This window comes from Parus major, chromosome 1A (genome assembly GCF_001522545.3).
Source record: "Parus major isolate Abel chromosome 1A, Parus_major1.1, whole genome shotgun sequence".
Lineage (NCBI taxonomy): Eukaryota > Metazoa > Chordata > Aves > Passeriformes > Paridae > Parus > Parus major.
In genome coordinates, this window is record NC_031773.1 from 51,389,722 (window position 1) to 51,414,454 (window position 24,733).

General features: G+C 42.6%; 1 long non-coding RNA gene across 1 annotated transcript; it reads right to left on the reverse strand.

The window, feature by feature from the left end:
* Positions 1-6,638: 6,638 nt before the first annotated feature.
* LOC107204292 lies at positions 6,639-8,947 on the reverse strand. The gene is made up of 3 exons (XR_001521539.1): positions 8,887-8,947; positions 8,252-8,345; positions 6,639-6,750 (listed from the first exon to the last, which is right to left on the reverse strand). It is a non-coding gene; the product is annotated as an uncharacterized LOC107204292 (long non-coding RNA).
* Between the last annotated feature and the right edge of the window lie 15,786 nt (positions 8,948-24,733).

Here is a 24,733-nt window from a genome sequence, read left to right on the forward strand (position 1 = left end):
GATAATATGACTCTGTAAGCCTGATTTTATTAGAAATCATCTTAAAAACAGTTTCCTCTTATTCCCAAAATCTTTACTTTCTTTTACTGCTCACTGGATGCAGTCTATTGCAAATGTATACAGTTCCCAGTGGTGTAGTGTTTCAGCTCATCAGAATATTTCGTGTATTTCACTTTAATATATTCCTGTCAAGCAGCTATTTCTTCACCCGTGGGTTTGGTTAAGACATTATCAGCCTTTGCTCACCTGCACTCATATTTATGCCTGTGGGAAACCAGGTCTAGAGCCCTGCTGCAGCACATCACAGAGCCCTTCTAGGAAAGGCTCTCTAGGATGTGGAGGAAACAAAGTGCAATATGCATCCTTGATAACCTTGAAATAGAAGCTTTTAGCCTCTGCAGCTTTGTCAGTCCAAGAGATTGATTGCTTTTCTGTGACTGTAGCTGTGGATGAACGGGGGGGTAGAGATCCTCCACACTGTGACAGCAATTCAGAGGGGTGCTTCAGAGTCCCTGTGGCACACAGATAAATGTAACAGTCCAGTGCATATAACCAAGAAGCTGAAATTAGGTTGCAACCACTGGCAAACAATCCCACCTCTGATCTTACTGTGACTCCAGGAGAGGAAAAACTTCACACTTACACACAGCTGCTGTGGCTTCAGCTGGGCTCTGCATCCAGCTCTTCCTGGGTCAGTGCCTGCACAGCAAGAGGAACAAGTCTTCCAAGTCAGCTTTTTCCTAGTCTCAAAATAGCTGTTGTAAAAGAAAAAGCAGATTCTTTACAAGCAGTGATGATTATTATAATAATAAAAAAAATAAAACACCACAATAAACCCACTGGTATTCACATAAAGAAATTCTAACTGCAGCCTTCCATTAATACTGCCTGAATTAGCATAGCATCCCAAGAGGATTGCAGACCCCATCAGAGCCACGTGGTGCATTCTCTACCTGGTGTTTGTCAGGACGAACCCACACAAGTACAATCACCTCTAAAATGCTGAGGCTCAGGTGCTTCTCACTGCTTCACAGTTTCTATGTCCATCTTGCTGGAAGACCTCCCAGGAGCCCGTAGAAAATCTGCTGTGTTGCTGCTGATGCCTGGTGATAATTGCCCACAGAAGAGGCTGCTTAACACGGCATAATCCTCAGCCCTTTATCTTAAATTTTTGGGCAGTAATTTCTTTCTTGTTGTTCTCAGTTTTTTTTGGGGCTAATTTATTATCTGGACACCTTCACTCAGCAGGTCACCTCCTTCCTATTTTGAGGCCAGCTGTTGTCTTCAGAGGCACTGGACAGCCAGATGGACTGAGCGATGTACTTGCCTGTTCAACACTGTGCTCTGTCAGCACTGCTTTTGGTGAAGGGTAAGACAAGGATATGGCTAACACCAATGCCTGCTTTTTTCCACCTTTTCTTTTTGAAATGGCAACCCCACACATGTTATAGGTTTATTCCAAACTGAGCATTTTTTATTTTTCCTTCTCAGAAAAAATCTGTGGCAGAGCAAGCTGATGCATAAATTGTCATTGCTGGCAGTTAATGCATTGCTGGGTTTTAATGCATAGAGGTGGGCACTGGAAATAGGCTCCTTTCAGCCTCTGAATTTTATATGGAAGGATGGGAGAGGGAACAGGAGCATAAAAACCTGAAACAATTTCTGAAGGTGGAAAACAGTGGCAAGTCCTAGTTCAATAGTCTGATCACAGACCATGGCTGTAAGGGGCAAAGGACACTTTTCCCAGGACAAAGCTGCCTCACCATGGAAGCTAAAATGTTGGATTTGGAATCCAGAGTACTTGCTCCCAAAACTTTTCAAGCACATACAGCAAGGAGTCAAGCAAGTAAAATCACAGCTGCCAAATTATTTGTGTTCCAGCAATATACAACCAAAGTGCTAATACATACCAGCTGTACCTACATGTCAGCTTTTTTGAAACTAAGGTAATTTCTTTGCTGTAGCAAGAGGAGGAGAAGGTCAACAAAGACACATTTAGTCCAAGCTCTGCACTGATAAGAGGTCTAGTGCAGGCTGTTAGTTCTTTCCTGCTTCAGAAGGTCTGAAAAAGCAGGAGCTGGACTCTTCTTCAGCATAACCTGACATTAAAATGGCATTCTTCAAATAGTGCCTGCAATAAAACAGCATTTTATTACTGAGAAGGTGTGCTCCCAGAAAGGATCAAGGTCATATCTGCTGAATTTAATGACAGAAAATGAGCTTGTGACATATTACTTGTGCAGAGTTAACTTGGCCAAGAGATAATTAATGGAAGATGTGTAGTTGAGTCCCGTGTGCTGCTTTCAAAGTCTCAGGCTTTAATTGGTACCGTTGGCTCTTGTAAAATAAACTGTGCTTCTGATCCAGCTCAGAAATCAAAACATGGCATTAAAAAAAAAAAAAAGAAAAGAAAAGCAAAAGAAAAGCATTTTACTTTAAGGAACTGGCCTTCTGATAAAGTGGTTTTAAAATTCAGAGTGTTTTAAATGGGTTTCTGGCTTCCAGAGCTGTTACTCTCCTCACAGTGTTGTGTTATATACTCTCTGATTTCCCTGCCGTGGCTCATACTTTGTGTAGCTGGTGACTCTTGGTGACGCATTTTGATGCATTCAGCACAACCACACACTAGCATGAACCAGAGCTCACCATATTTCTGGCTGTGGAGCTTGAGTAAACATGGACCTGTGCCCAGACAGAGTTGGCGGTGGCTGGAAAACCAATACTGAAAGTCTAACGAGAACTGGCAAAAAATCTGCTCTACTTGAAAACATGGCACTGGAGCAAAGCTGTCATCTTTCAGTGTACTGACGGCTTTCAGGCAGCCTAGTTTTGGTGTTGGGAGCAGGCTCGTCCCATTTCCTTGGCTCCTTCCCACTCTTCACAGTCACTCAGGAGCCATTTCCACAAATCTTACTTGTGCACCCAGATCAGACAGAGCTGATAAGGAAAGAGAGGAGGATCTGATAGCAGAGTATCTCTGCTGCTGACTCCCTGTGTGGCCTCATCACACCAGGGCTCAATTTCTTCCTATAAAATGAGTAACAGCACTTCCCCACCTCCAGGGGGAATTGGGAGGATAAAAACAGCAGCAGCCACAAAGCGCAAAGTTATTACAGCCATCCATCCAGAGTGACTGTCAGTTTCAGCACGTAGGCTGCCCTCAGACACAGTGCTGAGAGCATTCCCAGCAGCTGCCCTGTTGGATGGAGCGTGTGTCATGCTTCTCTGGTATAGGTGCCCCTAGGCTCAGAGGGTTGAACCTCATACTAGCTATATTCTGCCTCAGAAAGTAAGCCTCTTTCATTAGGTTTCTTATTTTCTTCCAGGAGAAGGCAGCAAAGGAAACCTCCACCACCTTGGACATACTGGGAAAAACTGAGCATGGGATCACCCCTTGCCCTGTGACAGCCTCCTCCCCTGATGGGGAGAAGCTGAAAAGCCATACTGAGAGCCATACTGGAAGTCTCTGCTCCTCCCTCCTCCACAAAACCAACAACTAGGTGTGGAAAGATGCTGTCAAGCCCTACACCACATCAGCTCTTGCTACAAGTGCTCCCTCACTTCTAACCACCCTGAAAGGAAGCACAGTGTAAACAGTGTAGTAAGATCTATTCCAGATGCCTGCTGTGGTATATCAGGAGATTAACATATTAACTCTTAAAAGCCTTCTAATTTTAAGGAGAGCTCTGTACTTCAACTGAAGTTTTGCAGAGATCAGCAAGTTCCTCTGATGGTAGGGAACCAGGGAAACCTGTTAACAGCAGACTCTATGGATAATTGAGAAAATTATTCAGTGCTACTTTTAAAGTACTTTGGATTACAATATTACATGGGTTGGTAATACTTTTCTCTTAATCTTTTCAAGTATACATTTGCAATGGTTTGTTTATTGCTAGGTTTTGCCTTGCAATCTGATAAACACAGGCTTTGCTCCAACTGGAGCTACAACTAAGCAGAGTAGGCCAAGTCAGACATGGCAAGAAAGACCGTGGTCAAATATGTCTACTTGATGCAATAAGTTTGGGGGGGTTTGGGGCATATTGTATTACCAGCAATCTGTCATTAAAGTACTACTTGTTAAAGAAACAGAAAATGAAACAAACAGCTCAAAATTGTACAAAGACCTGAGGCAGATACCAAAATGGCCCATGGGGCAGGGTGAGGCAGAAGCAAGTATACAATAGAGGTCAGCACAGAGGGATAAACCTCCTGAAATATCCAGGACTGGCACCATGCCCAATACATGTATCCTGGAGCCTGGCAGACTTCTCCTAAAAGCAAGTTTCCCAAGTGACGCTGCATCAGTTGGACTGTGCTGCTCCAGGGCTGAGTAAGGAGAGCAGCCTGCCTGTGACCAGCTGCATCTTCTAGGCAAAGGGAAGAAAGAGGCATGTGTTACACCTTTTACACCACAACTGATTTGTCTCCATGTCTTCCACCGTGCCATGTGCATACTCTGACTGAACTCTGCAGAAATAGGCAGTGGCAATAAATGTGCTTTCACAGCCAGCAGCTCCCATGCCCCCTTCACTTGGCCAATCAGACAACATACATGTCTTTTTAATTATCAAGGAGCAGTCACAAACAAATGCTATGAAAATCTGGCCCTGAAACAGTGCTCAAAGCTAAAATTAGCCCCAGAGCAATTGGGTGTTTAGGCATGTTTCCCACTTTTTTCATGTAGCTATACTAAGCAGCAAGAAAGCTGGTGGAGCCAGAGAGCTGGGAACATCCCTGGTGGAGCAAAGATCTGGCTGCTAGGGGTCTGCAGTGGTGGCTCTGGAGGAGGTTCTCCATGCTTCAGGGCAAGGAGTGCTGGATTAAAAAGGGACACATGTAAGGCAGGCTAGGCTGTCAGGAAGCCACAGCAAGAGTGGCATGACATGGCTTGCAGACACCAGAGTCCCAGCTTGCCCTAGAAACCCTGCCCTTGGCCGGGTGTGCATCTGCCCTCATTCCTGAGCAGCACCACATAAAGTGTCCATGTGGGACAACCACCTCAATTTAAAAACACAAAATCCAAATGAGACAACAATCCAGGAATCCAGAGCTGCTGCTTTTCCTCAAGGCAGATTTATTTTGAAGAGAACTATTCATATTTCCTCCCCAGTCTTGTCAACAATGGTCCAGGCAAAAGCTGTTTGTTTAAAGTAGGTTGTTGCCCTGGTTTTGTCCTGTCCCTTTCACCTTTACCTCACATGAGGATGATGCATATTCCATTTCACATAAGCCCAGAAGTACGTGAATGATTATGTATGACCAGCTACATATATAATTGTCTTAGATGTAGGCCTATAAATGATTCATTAAGATCTGTATCAGCTGATTATTTAATGTGTTCTGCTAATTAAAACTTTGTGATAAAGACAACTACAGCTCTCTGTAATTATGCCTCTGGACAATGCGATGCACTTCCAACTAGTATTTGAAATCCTGGGTGTAAGTTGACTCCTAAAGTAGGCTAGAAAAATATAGGTTAACTACTTCTCTTAATTGCCCTTCGTTACTAAGATTATTGTAGAATTTCATTGTACAACTCCCTGAGACTCTTCTGCACATTACAGTCACCGTTAAGTGACAATGCTGTACACTGCATTATCCTTTTGTATACCTGAGAAGCTTGTGCAGGGGGGGAAAAAAGGGGAAAAAAGGACTACTTCAGCTAGAAGGATTGTGTCTGGATTGGCTTATCTGGAAGGGAGTGGACCAAAGAAATATTTGAGGAAATGCATTATTTTACCCTACATGATCAAATTTGCTATTTCATGCTCAAGCTAGAGATCCTGCTAAGCTCAGTGTAAGCTTCTCCTGAGTAAGGTCCACAGATCTGTGGTCACCATATGCTGGATACAGCTTCCAGAAGGAAGAAACACAGTGACTCAGAAAGTACATTAGGCCCTGTTTTGTTGGTCAAAAAGGAAGCTTCACTAAGTTTATGTCAGCATAACTAAGCAGGTCTAACTCAGGTTGTCTAGTCTTTTTCTCTCAAAATATTTTTGACATTGAAGGGAGTATGTCAATATATGAAACAGGTAAGAACATTAAAATATTTTTAAGGATGGCTATCAATGCAATAAAACATTGGTTACAAGTGATAAATGCTAAGTAAAAGAAGCTTTTCCTAAGAAGCTTATGCTAAGAATGTAAGTCTTGCCCCACTACCAAAGGACTTCATTAAGTGTCATCCTTCTAATCTCATTGGCAGTCTGATATCACCACTAGGATAAACATTAAGATCAGTCACCTCAGTGGCTCTTCCTCTGCAACTTCTGCTTGGGTAGACACAATGGGAGATGACTGCCCCTGTGTCGACACTTGTCATCTCCCATGAGGATGCTCAGCTGGCTCATGTCATCGTCAGTCCAGGACATGTTTCACCCAGGGGAATGACTCAGGTATAACTTGTTAGCTCTTGTTAGCCATAGAACATTGCCTAAACCCTGAAGCCTGCATCCCATGGGAGCAGTGCACTAATCTCATTTCTGGTTAGTTTCTATAAACACTAATTTGTGAAGACAAAACAAAAACTATGGAAGATCTATCTATCAAATGCATTTTGGTCCCCAAAGGTGACCTGGTATAGTCCATACCACTGTGGCCAGTACCATTAACTCACCAGTTAGAAGAAAAAGCAAGAAGTAAACTCTGTGCTGACCATACATGCTTTCTTCTCCCTGCTGGTTTTCTCCAGCTTCTCATCCAGCCTCATTCATGTGGTACCACATCCTCAAAAGCTGCTGAAGCAAAGAGCTAGAATGCAACAGAATGGTAAAGTCTTTGAGTATAACTTTGCTTTGGCTATGAAGGCTTTTACTGACTGACTTGTGCCTATAATAGCATAGGAGCAGTATGTAGAAACCTTGACCATATTGTATAAAAAAACCTGATGAAACCAAGTCTCCTACCTGTGTCTTGATCCACCTTACAGTGCCTTCCCTGTTTACTTTTCAGTTACTCTTGTGATAGAATGGATGTCCTCAATCACTGTTGTCTCATCTTTTCCATGTGTTGATGTCTAAGTTTCAAGTTAAGCTCTTCAGTCATTTCTGATTACATTGCTGATAGCAGCCTATGGTGATTACTCAGGGGAGCACTCACAGTGTAGCTTTCTACACCATGGGAGCATTTCACAGGGGTTGTCTCTCCAGTGATCTTCTTTAATTAAACTGATAGGAACTTAAGTCTGGTTGAGACTCCTACTGATAGTTTCTCAAAAGTGATTCAGACTGGTCAGTCTCAAATAAAGAGGTGCAGACCAAGTGAGTGTTTAAGTCTCAAATTTCCCATAAGACAAAAAAGTTTACAACTGGATAACTCCATGTGTCCCAGCTCCAGCCTGTGATGGTTGTAACAATGCCAGCATATTGTAATAGTTTGGAGAGAAGGATTCTGGGCCTAAAAAGGAGAGAGATGAAGCTGAAACTGTTCAAAAATTCCTCAGCAAGCACCAGCCTTGCTCCTGTCTTTGAAAGATGTCTCAGACAACTTTGTTCTTCCTTAGGACCATCTTGCAGAGTGGCCCCACTGACCAGCAGTATTCCTAGCAAGGGAAATGAGGTAGTGGACAACACTCCAAGGTTTTACCTGTACACGACTCAGCGCCATTTTCCAAGCTATTTGTATGGCCACCTTAGCAAACCACCCAGGACAGACAAGAAGCAGGTTTTATAGGGTGATAAAATCCAGCCAAGTCCACCCGGACCTGAAACTATAAGGTCAGCCAGAAACTGTAAGTACAGCTTATCCCTGTCAAGCCTCACACTTAAGCAACATTTTAGAGCAGTAGGTGCCAGTGAGTGAAGAGCAGGCACAGACGAGGATCAGGCCTAGCTGCAGTCACAGGTGCATGGCTGTGGCAGTGCACAGATGGAGTACAAACAGGGTGTGCTGGCACCTGAGACAGCAGCAGGATCACCTAGAGCCTGAAAGGATGGGGAGGAGGAGAGTCTGAGGAAGAGAGTCTGCCTGCTACACAACAAGGGCAAATCACTAGGATGGACACGTGCAGCCCTGAGAGGGAAGAAGGGAGATTCTAACATCACTCACTGAGCTGAGGACTCAGCGAACAACTCACGGCTGCAAACAGCTTTGTTGCAACTCAAGACTTTCTGTGCTTTTCACCTTGCATATTCTCTGGGTACAGCAGCACTGCTGGAAAAGCCTCAAATTTCCATTGCAAAACCATTCCACTGAATAGCAGAGGCACTCAAACAGAGAAAATGCTGGTTCCCACTTGTGCTGCAATATTTACCTGCAGCCTCTGGGTGACATCATCCTGGCATTCTCCTCCAAAAGCAGGTGGTTACAGACATTGACTGATGGTACGAAATGAGTTATCATCTCCCCTGAAAATATATGGAAACAGAACAGGATTAGCTGTTTTACCCCAAGGGCCATGAGAAGAAATGGGGTCTAATCCAGAATTAGAGTGTGTGGGCTCTAGCAATAGTAGGCCACAGGGTCTAGGTCTGCATGCTGTCTAGCACAATGTGGCCATAATCCTGCTGAGGCCTCCAGGCAGCGCTGCAATATGCATCATCATAATAATGAGTTTCTAATCCCAATCAAGCGCCCAACCCAGTAGGCACTGCCTGACTCACAGGAAGGATTAGCTGACAGATGTAAACAGTAGTTGTGGGAGTCGCTGTGTCCATTATGCAATCCTTTTATGCTGAGTTTACAGAAAGAGCTGAGAAAATTAGAAGCTTTTGCTGAGAACATAAGTAACTGAGATTTTCAAATATATGTAATGGGTAGTCTCGTTCTTCAGCCCTAGGGATAACCCATTGATACAAGTGCACCCCATTTCTACCTCTTGAATCAACCAGATTAACAAGGACAGGGATTCATGTTCATACCATGAGACAATAAAGACAAGCTACTTACAAGATGATCCTCTGAAGCATCCAGATCATGACTGCCTCTTCCCAGGTCCTAATTCTTTCATCACAGAAGCATCTCTGTCACAAGTTGGAACGTGTGGGAGAAGCAGGGGGTGCATGGGAAAAAAAGCAACAGAAATTAGAGAAATGAACATTTTTTTATGAGAATAAAAAAAATTGGAGAACAAATAGATGTTTTTTTATTAAAATGCGTGACACTGGTCTAGAATTTAATTCCAGGAATACATGAGAGCTGGCATCTAGGAGACAACCAGAATTGCTTGAGTTACTGTAATGCAAGAAGAACTCATTTGAGGACAGACAGCTCTATTGCAGACCACACTCAGAGACCACACTGTGAAGTTTCACCCAGCTTGGGCTTCATCATTCACCTCGCAAGGGAGCTGCTTAAACCATCCCCCCAGTTTGAGTGAAGGTGTATTAAAAAGGAGTCAGTTAGGGACAGTCTTCAGGTCTTACTTTTAGATAATTATGAAAAAAAGAAAAAAAATGTTTTTTATTAATTGCTCTCAGTGTTCAGCTTTTGTAATTTATGATGTTTTCATGTAATTTGTTTCTAATTTTGACATATTTTCCATAAGAAAAACAAGATATACAATAATAAATCAGACCTAACACTTACCATTCCAGATTTTTTGGTTGAGGAGACAAAACAAACTCTTACAAACAAGGGGTTGCTGCTAACTTTGTCTGCAGGCATAAAGAAAATCAAGGGGAATTATGTGTGCTAATTTTGTTATCTTTCTAAGGTTTGTGATCTCAAAAATCCTTAGGGGTTTTTTGAGATGCTCCCTCTCTGTCAGTTCCAAATAGGAAATGTGCTCCATGTGCTTTCCTCAGATGAACAGCAATTAACAGTGAAAGAACAATTATGATAAATGATGAACAATAATAAAACAATGAAAGGAGCAGTAGTTCCTGCCTCTCCATTTGCCTCTTATGCACCATCACAGCTTACTCCTTTTTTTGACCAAGCAGGACAAATGCTCCAGCACAATTGAGGGCAGAGGATTTGTGCCATGGACTTCAGCAGCAGAAGGACAGGGGCAAAGCAGATCTAAATGAAAGGATTTCAGTGTGATCTGGGGTCTGTCAAAGAGCCCTTTAAGCTTTGCATTCTGGGTGATACTGGAGTCAACAGCAGCAATGAGCACTTTGTTGGTCACATAGTTGTGGTCATGCCTGTTGGATTTGTGTGGGGGCTGCTTTCCTGCACCAGCATCCTTGTCAACCTCTGATCCATGGGTCAGCCCATGAACAACAGAGTTGATATAAACTCAAACACGCACTGCCAAGGCGATAGGGGAAAGGGATGACAGCAGTGCTCTCCCTGGGAAAGTGCCCCATCACTCCACAGGATGGACCAGTGTAACTGTAGCTAATGGAACTAGGTATTGAACTGATGTAAAGATTGCTTACTATTACAACATGATGAAATTAATATTGCTTTGGGAGGAAAGATTCAATTTATTCTTCTCTTTGTGCTTCTGTTGTCACTTTTCTCATATGTTCACATGCTCACAAGACAGGCTTTACATAGCTATCTGGTTTTGGTAGGTTTTGAGGTGTAGAACAAGCCAGAGACTGCTGTTTAAAACAAGAGTACTTTTGCAGAACAGAAAAAAACAGCAAGAGAAGCATGGGCTCAAGTAGCTGTTGCTGGATCGAGCTGTTGGCCCTACTTGAGCCAAGTCAAAGGTTGCTCCCAGCCAATCCAGTACAAAGCCTCACACTGGCACAGTGCTAAGCTCAAGTACACAAAGGTTGTTGAGAATACCGAAAGAAAGGACTGGGGTTGCTCATAAAGATCTGGAACTAATATGCCTAAAATAGCAAGAGTAATCAAATGTGCTATAAGCATCCATCAGACCTGCAGACCATTTTCATATCTGTAACAGCAAGAGAAGAAGAAAAGAATTTTGTCATTAACTGTGAGGTTTAGCAAATATTTCCTTTGCTTCATACTGAACAATGACAGTGATTTACTCACACTTGAAAGCAGAGAAGTTGCTCTTTACATGTAGTGCTGCCCAGCACAACAGGTACTTTGACCATACATCTGTACACTAGAGCATCCTGTAATTCATTTGTTTTCCAGAGAATGAAGTTGAAGGTTGTTGCTGACTGTGCAGCTTATTCCCTCTGCCCTTTTCCTTTCCCTGTGTCTTATTTCTAGGTACGTAATAATGTAGATTATTTTTGCCATTGCTAGAATATCTTTGTAATGCAGAAAAATGAAATACATCCATACCTGTTTGGTAAAGCAGAAGAAACCTTTAGGAACAAATCAGGGCCTAGTGGTGGGAAAAGACAAATATTTAGCTCTGATCACAAGGCTGCAGAAAGTCAAAGAATGTGAAACCAGACTCCAAAAAATGGTCCTTGAGCAATGCACAAGAACAAGACAATGCCAATTCACTGCATGAGGAAATTCCTTCCTATCCCAAATGTAGTCAGAGCTTCAGCAGCATGTCTGGGAGCAAATATCATTAGGGCTGATCCAGCTTGTTTTTATCCAGGCATGACACTGGCACTCAAAAGATGATGTTGGGTTTTGATCTCGCCTTTTAACAATTACACAAGGAATCTCCCACGGCAAAAAATTCCAAATAGTGATTAACCTTCTAGGGCAAAAGCCAGACTTTCCATGTGTTTGATCTAAATTCAGTTATTTTTTAATTTCCAGGAGTGGCTTTTTTCTTCCTGTCACTGCTTAGTTCACATATATTCAGGACCCTGTGTGGGTCCTGAAGATCTTCAGGAGATGTCAAATCCTAAACAGAGATCTGAGGTTCAAGAGGGGTGAATGTATTTAAGCTGTGAAAACATGTTTCTGTAAGTGGCAGCACAGCTATGCAGAAATCTGGAATATGAAGTAAATTCACATACAAGGCATGTCTTGTGGTTCTCAATGGAGTCAGGTTGCTCTTTTAATTTCCATTCTTGGGGTGGTAGTGGCTGCTCCCTGGCAGGGAGAGCAGCTTGGGGCTACTACTAGATAGGCCTCCTGGGGAGTCACTGAGCACATTGGCTTTCAAGGAGTGCAGCTGGAGTTGAGGATATTCAGCACTACAAAGGATCTGGTCTTTCAAATGCTTTTCACTGTTGCAGGCCAAAATAATAAAAAAAAATCAGGGATATCTTGTTTATATATTGATGTTTCCCATGTCCAGGCACTTTATGATACTTACAATGGTCATATAAACTGCTACTAATCTGATTTGGCATGCTGGTCCAATGATTCCTGCTTCTGATTAAAAGTGTTTCCACGCTTGCTGAGTGAAGGCTTAACTCCAGTTAAGCCCTTGTGTTGAAGTGATGAACAGCAGACCAAGAGATCATTTATAGATTCCAAATCTGGTTATTTAGTGGTACTTGGCAGAAATCAACTTCACTGGCAGCAGCCGTCTGCTGCCTACCTCTCTGGATCCACCTCACAGAAACTTTCTGGAAGCACTGGTTGAACCAAGAGTGTGGGAGCAGCAGGCTGGGTCAGAAATTCCGTCTCCATAGTCATGAGGTGAAAAACTGGGCTCAGTTCTACTAAAATAAGCAAAAACAAAATAAGCAGCATTCTTCAGTCTTTTTGCAGTTCCTCATGTAGCGTGGCAGCACTGCTCTGTGTAACGAGACTTCTCCCAAACCAAAGCTGCACTAAGGTATAGCTGTAGGGAGACAGCTCAAAATAGCAATTGGGATAAAAAGCTACAGACACGGCAATAATCCAAAATCTAAGTAATAGATGTTCAGCAGGAAAAATGCACTGAGAAATAACACAAGCCTGACTGAGCACTGAAAAATTTAACAATAAATTGTTACTGCAGTCAAACTACCTTGCCTCTGTTTTAAGGTGGTTCAATATCATGACCAGGAAACAAATCTAAAACTGTGGGCAGGTAAGTGTGATCAGGGTTATAGTTGACTCATTTTACAAAAATTTAAGGTTTAGAGATGTAAGCATAAATAAATAAATGCAGATCCCGAACATTAGCCAGCAGGTCATAACAACATTACCCTACAATATATTTGTAATATGTTTTGACAAGGCTCTTCTCAATTCTTTTTTCCATTGCCTGAGCTAATGTATTTTCTAATTAAAAAATAAAATATCCTGGTGTAAGGTGGGGAAAATCTGATTAAGTCCTTAGGAGATCAGGAGAAGGGGATGGGTGAAAGAGCAAGTCTGCTTTCCTACATATTTTATTCCATTCTTGATCCCAAATATAAGTTCAGAAATATATAAGTATCTGGTCCCTCATCATATTAGCTATCTAAATAACAGGATGGATGAAAAGGAGAGAGCAGGATGGAGCCTCTACCTTTTACTTGAGGAGCAACCCAACTATGGAGTTGTCTGGAAGCTGGTAGCAAAGAGATGTCCATGGAAAAACACATCCCCTGGGGATGGCACTAGTGTCATGGCCAACAGCAGTGTGGAGAGAGGAAGGAGAGGGAAACATTATTACCTGAATTCAGGAGTGCAAGTAATCACAAGTGTTGCCTCTCAAGTTCTCAAGTGCATCCTGCACCAGTATCTCCTTAAAACCAGACACACTGAAAGAGCCACGGTTCCCTTGCTCTTTTTGGGCTCTGCCTTCTTGCCAAACTCCCATGTTTGATGAGCTTCTGCATGTGCTAATGTCTTTGCTCACCACCAAACCGGCAGGAGATGGGAGCAAGAGGGAATTCAAGGGCAAAAAAGCTGATCACAGCTGTACCAACATGGTCAACACTGGATGCTGAATCTGCTTGTTGTATACCCACTTAGCCTCCTATGAGACCTCTGTGTCACATTGAGGACATTATCCTATTTCAGCTTAACTTCTTTGTTTTCATTGCGCAGAGTGGTGGATTTTAAGATCTGTGAATACTGCAAATATCACCCAGGATCTTTCTGCATCACTGGAGTTCCAACATAGGAGAAATCCTTTCCAAGCTATGGATTCTTCTGATCTTTTTTCGCTCTTCAGAGAGGAATACATACAGAGCTGAATGTTTTATTATATGCTAAAATAAAAAGTATATTAGATACTTAATTTGTGCTCTAGGATTCATGAATTCCGTTTTACTCCCATGCTGTCATTTGGAGCCAGCCTGCCTTGTTCCTTCCAAGGCTATGAGTAACACTCAGGTCCAGTTTGTAATCCTGGTCTCTTGCACGTTTCCTGACTGGCATCATTGAATCCAGGAGCTTCAGCCTCCCCAAGGTGCAGAGTCCTTAGATGTTCATATTCAATTTAGCTATCCAGGAAACCAGCAGGGAGAATTGCAAGGACTTTTAAAAGCATCTTCCAAAAAACAAAACCATGTTGTTTATAAATTACAACAAGGAGGTGTGCAGCCATGGAAAAGCAGAGCACTGAGCACATCTGCCTCCCACCAGGTACCTGTGCTGCCAGGTCCCTGATATTTACAGGAAACACAGGGAGTCCAAGTCTCCTACTTCTGCCTCTTACTCCAAAGAGTCCCAGTTCCTTGGTGGAATCCTTTTCTCTCTAAAACAGCCAGCCTGTGGCACTTCTTCCCATTCTCTTTCTACTGGGATTTTCCATGTGCCAGTCCTCAAGTGGAAACACTGACAGAGTTGTTTTGAGTCTATGACTACCCATTGCTGCCAGGGATTTTGTCAAGGTGGGGTGTGCCTGGATGGAGTGGGGGGTACCTTTATGTGCCTTGCTTCAGTGTCTGAGACTGAGCTGGTTTCCTGGTGCTGAAATCCTCACAGTATTCTCCAGAACAGAAATTAATTCATAGACTGCCACTTATGCTCTGAAAACCCTCACTGTCTTTCCAACTTAGGTAATGGAAAATGGAGAAGTTCTCAGAATCTGCCTTTTCTACACAGGGTAGGCAGTGTAAAAATTGTACCTTACTGGTTTGGGATTTAAAACCCATATTCTTCTTAGTTGAAACCATACCAGTTTTCTACATATAATCTGTGAGAGCAGTTTTTGATCAAAGATACATTCCCAGTAAATCCCCCCCACCAACTTGCTGTAGATACCCAGGGTGGTATGAATCCTCAGAGTGTGTGCACTATAAATACAAAACAGAGGAAAAATCCCTGTGAAGGAAAAGTTAGTACCCTGTTTATATTTAGAGCTAGTATTTCATGTAAGCTGTGATGTTACAAAGTCAAGTGTGTGTAGTTTTATAAAGACATTTCTCCTTGCCCCTTTGTACATAGCTTGACAGAAGCAAGAGAAAGTCTCTGACAGATGCTGATGAAATGAGCTATCTGGTTACAGAGCTGAAATATTTGGAAAGGACACAAGTGAGAACAGAATTTATTGCCTTTGTGAAAAGGGGATTTAATTTCTAAACTATCCACACGTGGCAATGAACAACCTTGTCTCTGCCCTCTGGTGACAGCCTGCAGGCACCATGCAATTATGATTAAAGCCTTTTATTGTTTTTGTCCCAGATTAGATTAAGTTGGTATTTAAAGATACAATTTTCTAATTGTGTTGTCACACCAGAACAGAGACGTGGTTGTCTGTGCACTTTTACTGAGGTACAAAAAGAAATCTCAATGCTTTGAGGTAAACATGGGTAGCAACACTCCTAATTTCCAGGAAGAGCAGAAGAAGTAATTACAATTCTTCTAGATTGTTATTAATTCTTAGTGTTCTGTATAACTGGGAAAACAATTTTTAATGAGTTCACACAGCTACTAAAGACAAGGCAGGGAAGAGAAGGCCACTGCTCTATGCTTTTAGTGCTGCTTACAGCACAGATCCTTTCCAGCCACAGCAAGGTCAGCATCCCTGCTCCCAAAATCATGCCACCTTTGAGGTAAAAATAAATCATAATCACTTACACTAATCTGGATAAAAATCATACTGCTTATTAGCTGTATTCCAGTATTACAAAGCCAATGGGTCTGAGTGTGAGACAGACCTAAGAAATGCTGTCAGAACAAGGAAAAGATGAGAAGGAGCTATCCATGAGTACTTCCATGTATCTAACATTCCTGATTTTAAGAAAAAGGACCAAATATGACAAAAAACAGCTAATTGTCCAAACAATTTCAGAGATAAGAGTATGAAGGAAAAAAGAGACAAATCAGTAAGGAGTTTGAGATGACAAGACAAGGAGCACCAGCTTGAAACAGAAAGTGAAAAGGAAACATTTTTATGAGCCCTGTTTAAATCCCTCTTCTTATTCCAAAAAGCAGTAAATGGCTCAGGGATTTCTCTAGCATACTATGTGCCAGGTAAGGCCCAAGGGATTCCAAACTCTGTCTTAGAGCACTTACACCCCACTTACTCTGGGGATTTTGTATAGGAGGAAGACTTCTGATTTATTTCACAAGTAGTGGACAATGAGCTCCCTGATTTTTTTTCCTGTGTGGATACAGAAAGTCACCCAAGAATTGAAAAAAGCATCTTGGTGCTGTGAAAGCACATGGAAAAATTGCAGTGGTGTTTCAGTGTATCATTTATCAAAGTGAATGAGAGCTCTACCAGCAGTCACAATGGCGCTACGTAACAAAGCCAGCTCATGCTCATCCAGCAAACAAGAGACCAGAGCAGCCATAGGCTTTCTGCATATGGAACCAGAGGCACCAAAGAGCCTTATATTAAAACAGCTTTGGACAACATTACAGGTTTGTTCTGCCTTGCATGGGCTTCTGCTTTCAATCTTTTGGGACTGACTGTGATGCTTCCTACACCCATTACTTTCACCCCCTAGACTGTGCCAAAAGGACATTATGGCAAGATGTCAAATCTAGTGCATCATGTGTAGCACCTGCACAACCAATTGGACTCACTGCCTGCTTGCCCAGCCTGTGCAGCCACACTGCAATGTCACTGCCTGAACAACAGCACGCTCAGGGGTTAACTTCAGCTGTACTGGCAATAAAGCAGTACCCCAAATGTGGAGCTGACCTGGATGGATACCAGTGCCTTCTGCAGCACAGCCCCTCCAGAACCTGATCATTTCTAATTAGAACGCCTGGCAGATGTGCAGGGTTTTGGCAGAGTTTGGCACAGTGTTTTACATTGCTTCAGATTGACTGAGGGAAGCAAGTGCCACCAGCTGAGCAGATCCCAAGGCATGCCCATCAGCAAAAGCAATTCTCTCCAATTAGCAAGTCAGCCCCAAGGCTCTGCAGAAAGAGAAATTTTTTACTGACAGTAGAAAGAGGCTGAAAAAGAGCTCCTGGTCCTGCCACCACCAGCTGAGCCACAGCAAGACGGGGTGAGAGGTCTCTCAGAGGCAACTCCAGGAGCGATTTAGGGCTGGGACCAAGGAAATCCCTGCTGTTTTCCCTGCCTCCACTACCAGGCTCACCAGTGACATGATGGGCCCTTCCTTACCCCCACCACCCTTCATCTTATATATCTATGGGAGAAGATCCTCAAGGCAGACTGTGCCTTTAATATGAGTGTTTCCAAGCAAACCTGTCTGATAGTGCTTCCAAGGAAAACCAATTTCAAATGGAGCCCCCATGTACTGTTACACAACCTATTATGAATGATCCCAACTTAAGGTGGTGCAGAAAAAGACCCTAACACCCATATTAAAGAGACAAATGGGTTCCCAGTCCTGTCCTGCAGCCTGTAGTCTAGGCAGACCTGAGTGATCTGCATTTGCAGGAGCAGAACATGTTTACTAGTTTTTAAAATATAAAGAACTAACATTTTGTTGACTATTTCAATGTTATGTTTCAAACTCTGATTTGGGAAGTGGGTTTGTGTCATTTTTAAATAGAAAATGCTTGAGTTGCTCATGAGATGCTGAGAGTCATATAACATGCAGAAAATCTATCAAGTCCCCATAGAAATTGGGATAAGTATGGCTCCACAGCTTTTTTTAAAAGGCACTTGAGAACAAGTCCTCATAACAAGCATTGCTGAGAATCTGCAACTGTCACAAAAGGGAGTGGAAATACATGTAGTATCTTAGAAGTGTCTCTCTGACACACTTAAGAAATAAAGTCACAACAGCCCCTTCAGGGTAGTATCTCTTAAAAATCTAACTGGAGTGATGTATTTCATATACAGGCAGAACATTCAGCTTCTCTCCCCTTCCTGGGCTCTGAAAACACTTTCTTTATACCTGTCTGGATTTTCCTTCTATTTCTTCCTCTTTTATCTGGTTTGCTTCTGCTCATATACAGTCCTATTCACGTGGTTGGCCACCCTGAGCTTTAACTGGGCCTCTAATTATTTTTTAACAATCTAGCAAAATATCTGAGAGAAAAAAAAAAGTGGCTTATGAGAGACTTAACACACTTAAGAATATTAATTTCATGGCTCTAATGGATTTGTCCTAATAATCACAAGCATCCAAGTAATGATTGCTCTTTCTCCTTCTCCCCCACCCTCATTTAAAAAGCAGTGAAATTAATGGAACCAGTGGTTCCACAGATTTACATTTTCTGTTCCCTATCAATCCTCACTATCCTTGCAATAATCAGTTCCCACCCTCTGCTTCCACTACCATATGGATGGGCAAGATGCTGGATCAGCATCAGGTAGACTGAGCTATGAGCATAGATCCCCTTGGTAGATCCATGGCTGGGTTCAACTTCTTAATTTAATGAGTCTCTTCATAGATCTGCTGAGAACATATAGTTAACTTTGAGACTCCTAGATTTCTCTCAAACTCTGATGGATTTGGCCAGTGGAATCAAAATTTAATGGTGGTGTCAAACAACTAAGTGTCACTATCCTGCCACTGTGGGCTGTAAAATGTGTCCATTCCATGAGTGAGGGGCAAACTCCTCCACTCCTCCATGGTGCCCTTATCCCTTCATCTCCTTCTACTATCCCTCCTCACACAGTGGGTTACACTGCTACTGCAACTACTGTTTCTGGGAGGCAAGGAGGACTCAGGGCAAGTTGTGAGTAGGGTGGCAGCAGGAATCTTCTTGAGGTGCTATTCCCACTAGGTATGACCTTCCTTCTCATGCTCTGTGAGTCTCACAGCCCATTTTTGAGTCTCCTGACTGAACTGGGTGTGCTCCAGGTGGCAGACACCTGCACAACCCCTCACTAATTACACTGCACAAATAAATGCTTCATCCAGAGAAAATTAAGGAGGAAGGAATTAACTCATCATACTTCCCAGCTATATTAGCCAAACAGCATCCCTGGCAATGTCTCCAAGCTTCAGGGCAATAAAATAACCTGTGTGACCCGGAGGCTACACAGCTGCTGACAGGAAGCACTAGGCAGCACCTTGGGTTGCTCCAAACTTTTTAAGTGGACAGCTGTCCTGCCCAAATTCAGTTAGAGCACTTTTCTCCATGGAAAGAAAATCCCCTTCTTATCCAGGGTGAGAAGGGTCTATGAGAAACTGGCCTTGGAGGCAACCCTCCAGGATGACCTCCACATTCCCATGGCTGTCTGATTGATACCCCTCCACCTCAATATTTAAGAGCTTAGGGTTCTTAAGAGTTTACTTTCCTCTTGAAAAAGCAAACCCAACTGCTCCTGCTAGAGCACAAAGCTTCCAGCATTTGAAAAGCAATTCAGAAGAGACCCCACCCCACAAGTCTGGGTGGCTCCAGTACCAACATTGTTTGTGTCTGTCCTGGGGGAACGTGGCCTCTTTCCCTGCCTTCTTCTCTAGCCAATGCACTTCCAAATGTCATATATTTATAAACATAAAAGTTGTCTGAAGAACTACAGAGAAAGAGGCTTTTGGAGGAGGAAGTACAGTACAGGAGAAATATGATACAATAAATCAAGTTTTGCAATATAAAAATTATCAGATTTTTTTGGCAGGTAAAGAAATAAAATTTTACTGTCTGAGAGGAAAAAAAAAGGTTCAGTTTTAGACATTGCTAGTCCCTGCCCACGATGAAGTTAGGTACATAAAAATTCTTGAGGTATTTAGGAGAGCAAGCAAAAGCCTTACCTGGGCATAGGTTTGGAGGGTGAAATCATGGTCTGTGCAATACAGGTCAGGGCTGGGTGCTCTCACCATTGGTCACTCAAGTGAATGGTTACCAAAACAGGCAAACACCTGCAAAGTGTTTCAGTGAATTGGCATCTACAGCAATACAGGTTGCAGGGGGCAGATGAACTCTAGAGAGCTTGCTAGTGGACATGGTCCCCTCACCTCACAGTCTGCAAAGGGCTCCCAAGAGCCTCTACCTGTCCAGTCTCTGATTTAGAGCCCAAAAACTGCTGCACAAGCTTCTGCATCTGCCATCTGCCTCTGCCAGCTGCACTCAATAAGCTTGTTCAGGCACCATGGGCTCCTAAGACCTGAGGTCTGAGGGTGAGACCAAGACTGCAGCCCCTTAATGAGAGCTTCAGTCACCCAGGGATGCTCAGATGTCTGAGAGGCACCTTGACACACACGATTGTTTCTGCACAAATCTGCTTGAATGAAAAACTTGGCTGTTTTCTTTCCACAACAAGCAAAGAAAAATTGAAGTAGTCACATCAGCTACAGGGAAGGATGGAAAGAAAACCTCAGACAGCAACAAACATCCTAGCTGATTGAAATCCCTGAGAAAGTCAGCTGCCTGGGAAGGGCATGTGCTGCATGTGACACATGTGAGAAACCTGGTTTTGCCAAAGAACAAGGACAGTGATTCTGGCATAAGCTCAGATATTTCTCCTTTCCAAGGGCACCTGTTTGGGAAGCAGGGCCTGATTGGTAACGTAAGAGAGAGAAAACAGGAGCAAAAGTGAGAAACCCCCCCCAGTACTTGCAGGTATAGACAGAAAACATAACTATGCATATATACACTTTAATTATTTCATACCCTTAAAACAGGAAAAGGCTATATTAAAAAGATAACTTTCTTTAAAAAAATTGAAGCATTATTTATTGTGGGGTTTTTTTTTTTTATATTTAAAGGATGCTCTTTAAAGGTTCCAGGACTGTAAAAGAGTCTTTGACTTTTCTGTCTCTTCCTGTCTTTGCTTTCCACAGCTGGGAGAAAAATCTAAGGGCTTTAAATAAGTTTAAATATGAAAGTCAAAAAATGGCTTTGAAAATAAGCTGTGAAGGAACACTCTGTATTTGAACTCCACAGAGAAAATTAAAATCAAGGGAAAATGTAGAGCTGAAACTGTAATACATCAAATTTTTACATGTATTTATATATATATATTTCAATCAGAGGACTCAATGTCTTACAGATTTCAATGGGACTTTTGTTTGTGTAAAGATGGAAGAACAGAGCTCTGTTTCACCATGGCTCTGTGCTTTGTCTGCTATCTCCAGTACCCAAATTTTTACTCCAAACTGTGGTAGGACACCCATCTCACAGAGCAGCTGAGCTTGTGTAGGATGGGAGCATTCTCCTTTGTGTGGCACCACCAGTGCCTAAATCCCAGCTCTGCTAAAATAAGTGGCAAAACTGCTCTGAGAGGGTTTGCTTCTTACTGCCAGGCACACATGGCCACCTTGCTGACCCCCCAGCACCCTGCCAAGGCCCCTGCCATGTAAGATTAGTTGTGCTTGTGCTCACAGGGACTGCGCCTTGGGTGGGTTTTCTCACCTAGGGATAAGACTGCTCTTTCCACAGCCTGAGCTGACTTTGGGCTGGTTTCCACCATCAGCCCCCAGAACCAGGCTGAAATGAGCAGGGCTGAAGCTGAGAGGACATATACCAACGTCAGGTGGCATCTCCCAGTGACTGCTTTTTCCTCCTCACAACTTATCTGCTGACAGCTGCTTGAAGTTCTCTGTGGCAGGTTCATCATTCACAACCACACCAAGGTGAGTCTTTCCTAGCAAAACCTGGTGAACACCAGTCCCCCAACCCTCCATGTTCCATGTCCTTCAGCACAAAGTACAACATCCCACAGCACAGAAGCACTCCCCTGCAAACAGCCCTAACTTAGCTATAAATGACAAACACACTCTGCAGGTTTTCTAACATATTTATGTAGCCTGCTTCTTCTAGCCACCGAGTTTTAAAATACAGCCCATCACTACAACATTTGAGCACAAGACTAGACTTGGTGCATGCTGCAGACCTAGTGCAGTGGTCTCCTTTGGGGTCAAGGAAAATAATTTATAGACAACAAAAGATTGGACAGAAATTAAGGAAACAGATAAGGTTTCCTAGTAACTCACAGGCAGAGGAAGGTAATCCCTGCCACTTTTACTGTTGTGGTTTCTAGGTGCAATGAGGAGGATGGCTGGAAAGAGTCTATTTTAACAACAGTACTCACCAGCCAGAGAGAGGAGAAAATTGTTGAAGCTTCAGTCAGCACCTCACAGCTTTCTCTGTTGCATGCACAGGGCTCCAAGGGAAAAAAGCAGCAAGTGTGGAATCACGAAATATACTTTTCATCTCTGCTTCTTCTCCAGAATCTCTCCTACCTCAAGGAAACCTCTTGCTTCCATGCCATGGCTTTGGCTTCAGGAACACAGTACCCACCTGCATAAACCATTGTGGACTCCTCTGCTCACCAGGACCCTGTGGATGCCAGGTGCCTCATTGCAGTATTTTTCCTCTTTTGTAAAGGCAATTCTTGTTCTATCTGGATTAACTTTCAGAGAAAGTGCGGGACCTTCTTTCTATCCTTGTCTGTATCTCCTCCAATCATAGACCATGGCAGTGCCTTTTGCTTTTGATTAAAAACGCTTTAGGTATCCATTAAATGGCACTGACCCTGTTTTTATCATCTGGCCCCACTGGTAAAGCTCTCTTTTGGGAGGCAGCATCCCTCAGTGGAGCTACTGTAGCAGCCTTGCATCACCAGAGAGAATAATTCTCCAGAATAAAAGCTAAATGGTGGAGCAAGACAGAGTGGGTGTCTGTGTACATAAACATTAGAATATGTTTACTAATGCAAACAGCTCTCAGGGTGAGAGAAAAATAGCATAAATATTCAGTTAAACATTTATCTCAGTTAAACATTTATGCAGGATTTACATATGATGACATACACAGAGGTGGTGTTTGCACGGGTGACACTATTGGCAGTGTTGGATTTTTTTAGGAATGTTTTCCCAGAGCATTTTTCTTGCCAGGAGAATTTTTAGTGAAACTGTGCAAGTGTAACAGATCTATCATTCACATACAGAGCTGTGCAATTTTTCTTCCTTCTAAAGAACAGCTTCTTCCTGTATTTACAAGTTATTAATATAGGAGGTCCTATTCCTGACACTTGGATATAGCTTCTCAGGTTTCCCATATGGGTTCAGATCTCTGCTGATGTAACCCAGTGAGGTCAGCACATAAAATTGGAGGGAAGTTAGCAGGTTAACATCCTTTTCTTCAAACAACAAAGATGCTTCTTCTATTTACATATTCCCCTAGAAAGATAACCCCCCAAAGCCAAGGACTCCCTTAGAGCACTTACTGCTGCAATTACAGCACTCTGCTAAGGGTTGAGAATGGAAACCTCAAATTAACCAGAAGACCTGGTTAACCCAAAAAATCCCCCAAAAAGTTTGAATATTACTTCTCTCAATCGAACTGAGATGTAAATTAGATAAATAATACAATTATCAAAACACAGAGCAGAATTCAAAAAGGGCCTCATCTTTACTAACTTACATTTTACCTACATGAAGGTGTTCTGATAGACAGGATATTTTGCCCAGAGCCTGGGGTAGGATACTTCAGGAAAGTTAGGTCCCATGTCAGTCACATGCTTGAGGATTGTACATTCCAGGTGTGCATTTTTCTCATCAGCTGTGAAAGTCGCCTGCATAACTGAATTTACAGGTCTGAAAATCAGGGCCCGATTCTGCGGCACAACCAACCTCCAGTCTCTCAAATTTATGATGCAAGGATTAAAAAAAAACATTTGTGGGATAAGTTTACCATGACAACCTGAGACACCTTTACATACCTTCTCATGCCTGAGTCCTAAGGGACCCCTTTTTCATTCTCATCCACAGGTAGAGGGAGAAACTCCTCCCCTCTTTTCTTTCTGACAAGGACAACTGAAATGCATCAGGGCTCTCGTGACTACAGGAGCTGCACTGTAAAAAAAAATGTACAACTGAGTGCACACACTGAAACCATGAGGTCATTGTGAGAAGTGCCATTTTTTCTGGTCCAACTGCAATTAATTGGAACATTGCTACTGTTTTCCAAGGCCAGCAGGACTCCCTTTTCCTGCCTGCTGAGCTCTGTGGCAGGTGAGTTTCGGTGGGATGAATTCCAATTTAATTAACAAAAAACAATTTTCTTACAGGGAGAAAAAAAAAATAAAAAGAAAAAGAAAAGCCCAGACAACAAACTGTTCCTATATTTCTCTCAAAATGAAAATATACATCATATAGAAAACAAAAAGGTAATACAAAGAAACTTGGCTACCTTCCACTCCTAGGAGATGCTAGAAAGCCATTTGATACTATATTTTGAAATACCATTTATACTAGCACTGGATACCTTAGTTGTAGGACCCCATGATGGATGGATGTTTTTTCTCTCCTTGAAAAGCATCCATTTCCTCTCTTAGGCCACAAACATAAATATAGAAATAGATCATTCTGAATTGGTCTGTTAACGATTATTTATTTAATGGCTAACCACAGTGTCGAGCTACTAATACATAATTTAAATGTCTCACAAATACAGCACTTAGTTTTCAATTCATTCTCTGTACATATTCAATAAACTGAGCATGTGAAAATAATAAAGGAAGTGAGGCCTCAGTTATTAATTCTGACAGGGTTCACAGTCCTTCTAAATGTGTCTTTATGTTACTTTAGCTTGCATTTGAACATAATTATCGTGACAGACATGGCCTCAACTGAGCCAACAGAGCTTTAAAACAAATAGTGGAAGCTGCTTGCTCAATGTTGATGCAAGGTCTGAGTCCTGATCAGGCACACATCCCTATTTCCCTCAATAACCCCACTCCTGGCATGGCCTGGCAGGCTGAGGGTTC